We start from the raw sequence: 7,645 nt of genomic DNA on the forward strand, positions 1-7,645 counted from the left end.
GTAATGTTGCTAAAATGGTGGCTAACTATGTACAATTACATGGAAATCATTAATTAAGCATAAGTTTCCTTAACAATGACAATTTCCTTACAGAAAATCCCTAAAAACTTGCTTCACAGTTTTGACACTCAAAAAGGCTTTTGCATTCCTCATGAAACTGTTTAACTGCTGTTTGTAATGCAGTGTCAGTGTCCACCTTGTAGTTCCCTTAGATATATTGCTATGATTATCAACAATTAAGGGATGAATATTCAGTGTACAGAAAATTGCTCAAAATGCTTCAGACGTACCTACTCTCAAGAAGCTGTACACTGCGGGGTGCCTGGGTGGCTCAGTGGGTTAAATCCCCTGCCTTCAGCTCATAATCCTGATGTCCTGGGATGGAGCACCACACAGGGCGCTCTGCTCATCAGGGAGCCTGCCTCCCTCCCTCTGCCTGCCTTTCTGCTTACTTACGATCTCTGTCTGTCAAATAAATAAAATCTTAAAAAAAAAAAAAAAAAAAAAAAGAAGAAGAAGATGTATACTGCAAACTCAAATGACAACAGTGATTATATAATCTCAGATAATGATCTATCCTATTCTCTCAGGTTTTTAATGGGCTTTTGTCTCCGTCAGAAACACATGGATACCTCACTGCACCTATTTTGCCATTCCCTATTGGCTATGTGAGAGTCTCACCTGGCCAAGATTTAAATAGCATTTATTCTGTATGGCTTAAAGTTAAATGTGACATCTCTCTCAGAATAAATATATTCTACCCTATATTCTAAGATCAAAGTTCAGTCCCCACGTGAAAAGTAGTATGATTAAGACTACTTCCAAGATTTTGTAAGGCTTGTTTTTACCTCAGCTGCTAACTTTTTAAATCCTAAACACCTTTTTATACGAGTTATTTAATTATTTTGTTCTTGAGAAGTTGTTCCTTTCAACCGCTTCCCTTCTTTTTTTTTCTGACATTCTCTAGAATCCTTCTTCTCTTTTCTTCCTCACTTTTCCTTCTCTTCTTCCCATTCTTTCCTTCCTTTCTTCTTTCCATTTTCCTTCTCCTTTTCTTTTTCTCTTTGTTTGTTCCAAGTATAGAGAGACATTTAGGACTTTCATAGACTCTTCAGATATATATTCAGATATTGGTTATATTATTCAGATAAAAAATTAAAAGCTGTCTCTTATCTAATTGATGGTGTGTGTGCATATTGTGTGTTAACGTTTTTCCCTGTGTAGAAAAAATATAGCCATAGAAAATAACTACCTCCACTCTTTAATAAGGTTAATAAGTAGTGACTTTTTAAGAAGTGATTGGATGTCTACGCATTGCTTATGGCAAATCATCTCACTGGTTGTCAAAAATCTAGTTCAACTGGGTATATTTACAAATAAACTTACAAATTTACAAAGCATTTAAAATTTAATTTCAATTCATTTTCCTCAAAAGGATTTTGATTAGTTTTAGAATTTCAGTAAAGACAACAACAGATGTACTTTAGAAGCAGGAGAAAAATCTATATGAATTCAAAAAAGCAAAGTTCTTTGAAGTTTCATTGGTTTATCATTTTTGTTTTCCACTCTTGTCAGCATTTTACCAGCAATGTATAAAAATATATATGCACACACAGATGTTGAAACTTTGCATAAGTCTTAATATATTTAAGGGACAGATGGCTGGCTAAATGTGATCATTTGCAACATATATAACTAGTTTATCTGTAAACTCACATTATCCAACACCATAGATATTCCATTAGTAGATATACATATATCCCAAAATAGGAAGTTCGTTCATCGTAATGAAAATTACAAGAATGTTCAGAGTCCCTAAAGAGCTCCCTCCTCTGTGGGATGCTACAGATAAAATGATGCTAAAGATATATATATATATATATATATATATATATATATATATATATATATTTTTTTTTTTAATGAGGGCTTTATAAAAAAATAATGACAAGACCTTGTCCCCATCATTTTCTTCCTCTACTTCACTCAACTAATGCTCTTTCTTCTTCCCATTACAATTTCCAGTAGGCAAGATGCAAAAAGGAATTTGAACTAAGAGTTGAGTGGTACTTCTTTGTGTCACATGAAGACAGAGAATATATGTTATTATTTAATATGATGAATATATATTGTGTATATACATTTCTAATATTTTATTATAATAATGTGAATTTCACATGCTTAGGTCTGATTTACGAAGTTGGAACAAAACATACTTATCAACAGAATATTACTTGCTGCTAATTATGAAAAACAATTAGAAAGGTTTTCTCTAAAGTCATCAATGTCTCTCTCTGGCCCCACAGGAACAAAGCTTTAGTTACCTTCTCCCCACTTCATATATTCCTTCAGAATCTTTAGTGCTTGATCACTCCCAAAAAAAGAGACTTGAAAACATCTGACACTTCAAATGATCAGTAAGACATTGCAGATTTTTTCCTACACAATGTTCAAATACAAGTAGTCAATATTTTATTAATATGTGAATTATTATTCAGCTGATTCATTTTTCCTAATTCCCAAACACAATGGAACCAAATGGTAAAAATAACTGGGTACAGTTAAGTGACTTAAAGCCCAATGGTTTTTTAGGGTATTTTATTTATCTGCAATTCTCAGTGTTAACTCAATGCTTATATAATATAGGGCATATTTCATATATTATTTATAACCAAAATATACTAATATACTCAATACCTACCTAACATTATAGAGTTAACCATCAAAGAAATTTTGAATGATAAATATGATTTGGTTGTTTCTACATTTGAATAGTCCTTTTAGTAATTTATAGAAGTATACACGCATATCATCCATGTATATCTTTATTAATTGTTTCATTGATTTTAGAATATTGAATATACATGTGTGTTTTATATATATGTATATATACATATATACATATATAGAGAGAAAGAGGGAGAGAGTATAAGCTTATATATATGTACATACATATCCATTATATCCATATATATTTATATGGTATATGACATATTTATGAATATGCAAACTCATAGATATAATTATACATATTCAAAAATATTTCTTATATAAATACATCATAAATATTTAAACATAATGTGTATAAACATTGTATAATAAAATCAACATACATGCATTTTTTTAGTTTTGTTTAAAAAAGATTATAGAATACTACATCAAAAATTAATGATGTACTATATGTTGGCTAATGAAATTTCAAATAAATAAATAAATAATTTTTAAAGGCAAAAATAAAAAGATTATAGACACCTTAAACAATTTTTCCTTGACAAATTTCCTTTTTAACCCTCTACATTTAGATTTTTTTCTTTTTTAATATTTTATTTAAGAGAGAGTGCAGAGCAAGAGAGAGAATGAGTGTTGGGGAAAAGGCAGAAGAAGAGAAGCAGAGTCACTAATGAGTAGAGCCCACTGTGGAGCTCAATCTCAGATCCTTGGGACCATGACCTAAGCTAAAGGCAGACACTTAATCAACTGAGCCAAGCGCCCCTACAATTTTCTTTTCTATTAGCTTATTAGGTTTTACATGACCAACCTGAGTCATCTTTACTAGTGCACCTTCAATATGTTCAATTAGGTTGTCTTCTTGAAACAGTTTTCAATTGTAGCATTATTATATTAAACTGTTTTTCTCCTTAAGAGTTTCCAGTTTTAATATTCTGAAATATATTTGTCTGTTGCCTGTATCTACCACCATCTTTTATTTGCTCTTTTCATTTCTATCTCTGCTCTTAACTGTACTTTTTGTCATATACATTTTGGATATCCTGCAACTAATCTTTATTTTTGAGATTGCTTTGTCATTTCTTCTGTTCCTTTTCTGATTTCAGGAAGTTGGAATTTAACATTTTCCTATTATTCCTTCATTTATATTTTGATTTTGAATTTCTTCTTTTCTTTCATATAATTCCTTCATTGTATTTTATATTACATTTATTTTATGTGTTTTATAGTCAATTGAAGTGTTTTAATATGCTCTTGTTTGTTGTTTGTTTTTCTACGTTAACTTTATGTACGCTGGAGTTTTTTTCTGTATTAGATTTATGTCCTTTATGCCAGAGGTAAACCAAAAAGAAATGGAGTTAAAGAGGCTAAAAAAATAGTAAAATCTAAAATAGGCATTGTAAAGTATAAGGATGAAGGCTAAAATTCATGTTAATCATTTTAATTTTCAATTTTTTACTTAGAATGACATTAAGTAACATTTTTAAAAAAATTCACAAGAGGAAGAAAGAAAAAAGCTTTATAATTCAGTACCTGTTATTAAAGCACTTTCTTACTCATTTTTAAAAATTTTTTTAAAGATATTTATTTATCTGAAAAGAAAAAGAGCTGGTGAGGGAGGAGTAGAAGGGGAAAATGAGGGAGATAGGGGGGAAGACAAAGAGACTCTGGGTCGAGATTGGAGACAGATTCAGGCTCAATCCCAAGACCCCGAGGTCATGACTAGAGCTGAAACCAACAGTCAGTGGACGTTTAGTCAGTTGAGACACCTGGTACCCTGACTTTCTTCTCATTTTTAAACAGCAGGCTCTCTGTTTTTATTTTGCATTTTGTCCTCCAAATTATGTAGCTGATTCTAGTCTTAAGGACTATGAGTTAAGACATGTAAAATCACTTGGAATAATGCCAGGCAGATGTTTTATGAGTATTAGTTTTTAATATCATTATTTCTATTAAAAGACATAGACATGGGGGGCATGAAGAGGTTAAAAAAATGACCAACAAAATATATTCCGAATGAAAACAAGAAAACAGAAGTTTATCAATTAAGGTAGAATTTAGCCTTCAAACATTAATGAGACAGATTTATAGTTTAAAAGGTTGGAATTCATAATGCTCATGTAATAGGTCTAAATATCTAGTGTACAAATAGTATAGTAGCAAAATTTCTAAAGTGGAAACTACAGGAAATAAAGAGAGAAATAGAGAGGCAGACAAAACACATCTGAAATAAGGTAATATAACTTATTATTCTAAATCCAAAAATTTGAAGTGAAAAAAATTAAGTAGTCTGAGGATTTAAACAATATTAACTAATGACTTGTATATTATAAATATATATCATTGTCATCTACTCATTAGTAATGTAGCAAAAAGTACTTCTTTTCAATTGCAAGAGAGTTTAAATGTGAAAAATAATCTGCACAAGAAGGAAGAATACAGAAGTCTACATTTGATTAAATAACACTATATATCTGGATATGGTTGCCAATACATTAAGTATCAATAATTTATGTATATGAAAGAAACTGATTTATAATTTCCTTTATTTATAATTTCCTGCATGTTAACTTTGGAGTCAAGAATATATTGATCTTAGCAATAATTGTTAAGAAATGTTGCCTCTGGGGTAAATACCCAGTAGTGCAATCGCAGGGTCATAGGGTAGCTCTATTTTTAATTTTTGGGGGAATTTCCACATTGTTTTCCAAAGTGGCTGCACCAACTTGCATTCCCACCAACTCTTTCCAACACTTGCTTTTTTTTCCTGTCCTGTTAATTTTATCCTTTGTAACTGGTGTAAGGTGGTATCTCAATGTGGTTTTGATTTGAATCTCCCTGATGGCTAATGATGATGAACATTTTTTCATTTGTCTGTTAGCCATTTGTATATATTCTTTGGAGAAGCATCTGTTCATGTTTTCTGACCATTTTTTGACATAAGTATATGTATTTTGGTTACTGAGTTTGAGGAGTTCTTTAAAGATACAGATGTAGTGAATAAAAGGGCCATGTGTACCCCAATGTTCTAGTAGCAATGTCTACAATTGCCAAACTGTGGAAAGAGCCAAGATGCCCTTCAACAGATAAATGGATAGAAAAAGTATGGCCCATATCTACAATGGAACATTACACAGCCATCAGAAAGGATAAATACCAAACTGTTGTATTATCATGGACAGGACTAGAGGAGATTATGCTGAGTGAAATAAGTCAGGCAGAGAAAGTGAATTATCATATGGTTTCAATTAGTTGTGGAGCATAAGGAATAACATGGAGGACATTACAAGAAGGAAAGGAAAAGTGAATTGGGGTAAACTGGAGGGGAGAAAAAGCATTTAGAGACTGGGGACTCTGAGGAAAAAACAGGGTTTTGGAGGGGGGTGGAGAGGATGGGTGAGCCTGACGGTGGGTTTTAAGGATGGCAGGGATTGCATGAAGCACTGGGGGTGATGCATAAACAATGAAGCTTGGAACACTGAAAAAAATAAAATTAAGATGTTAAAAAAAATAAGAAATGTTGCCTTTTTCTGTGTATTTTCGAATATTTTGTTCAACATGGGTGTTATTTCTTCTTATGTTGGGAGACTTCACTCGTGAATCTAACTGAGATAGATGTTTCCTTTGTAGGGAGGTTTTTAATAACACATTCATTTTCTTTAACAGATACTGGAATACTCAAATTTTCCATTTTTTCTTGTTTCAGGTAATAGAATTGTTGTCCCCAAAATTATGCATTTCCTTTAATCTATGAAATTGCTTGGCATACAGTTGTTCACAGTATCATCTTATTAAGTTTTTGTTATTAACAATGTCTCCTTTATCATTCCCAGTTTTGTTTAATTGTACTTTCCCCATTTTCTATGAAAAAAAAATTGCATTAGTCTTTTCAAATAATTAATTTCTGGCTTTGATAATGTTCTCTATTGTTTATTTCATTTCTTTCTTATCATCAGTGCTTTCTGTCTCACATCTGTAGGAGGGGATTTGCTGTTTGTTGTCTATCTTTCTGAGTTGGAAATGCTTAGGCACCTAATTCCAATTCTTGGTGTTTCCTAATACATATATTAAAGTTATAAATATGCCTTGGAGAAATTTAATTATATCCTAGTTTCACATTTACTTATTCTCATTATTATCAGTTTAGGATAGAGTTGACTGAGATTATTGATCCACTTTTAAGTGTTTTCTTCCGTATTTGATACTTTTGAAGTATATTTTAAACAAAAATTCTAGTTATTCTTTGTTAACAATTTTTAACTTAAATTTATAGTTGTCCAAGAATAGGCTCTGAATGTTTCAGTATTTATTTACTGACATTTTCTTTATGGTTCTAGGTCTACCAGTCATGGAAACTTCTGCATAAATCTGAGAAATATGTGAAGTCTTTCATCATTGCAAGCAAGGTTCTCTACATGCTTTCTGGCCAAGAATTTTAATACTTCTGTTCAGAACTGGATCCTTATTTAATGTTTCGTTTTGTTTTTTGGTCTACTTGCTTTGCCAGCCATATAAAGAGGTATGTTAAGATTTCCAAAATTATTGTATATTTTGTCTATTTCTTACTTTGTCCTATTAATTTATATACACACAAATACACACACACACACACACACACTCACATTTTAAGCAAGATAAAACTTACATATCCTGGGGCACCTGGGTGGCTCAGTGGTTTGGGCTGCTGCCTTCGGCTCGGGTCATGATCTCAGGGTCCTGGGATCGAGCCCCGCATCGGGCTCTCTGCTCCGCAGGAAGCCTGCTTCTCTCTCTCTCTCTCTCTCTCTCTCTCTCTCTGCCTGCCTCTCTGCCTACTTGTGATCTCTGTCTGTCAAATAAATAAATAAAATCTTTAAAAAAAAAAAAAAAAAAAAAAAAAAAAAAAAAAAAAACTTACATATCCTAAAATTCACCATTT

The 7,645-nt window shown here is 31.8% G+C and overlaps 1 long non-coding RNA gene across 1 annotated transcript in view; it reads left to right on the forward strand.

The window, feature by feature from the left end:
• Positions 1 to 7,240, forward strand: part of LOC131828015 (uncharacterized) — a 28,074-nt gene extending 20,834 nt beyond the window's left edge. Inside the window, exon 3 of the long non-coding RNA XR_009352186.1 lies at positions 7,065 to 7,240. This is a non-coding gene — a long non-coding RNA (uncharacterized LOC131828015). The remainder of the gene's footprint in view (positions 1 to 7,064) is intronic.
• Positions 7,241 to 7,645: the final 405 nt, after the last annotated feature.

The sequence above is a fragment of the Mustela lutreola genome, chromosome 3 (genome assembly GCF_030435805.1).
Source record: "Mustela lutreola isolate mMusLut2 chromosome 3, mMusLut2.pri, whole genome shotgun sequence".
Taxonomy (NCBI): domain Eukaryota; kingdom Metazoa; phylum Chordata; class Mammalia; order Carnivora; family Mustelidae; genus Mustela; species Mustela lutreola.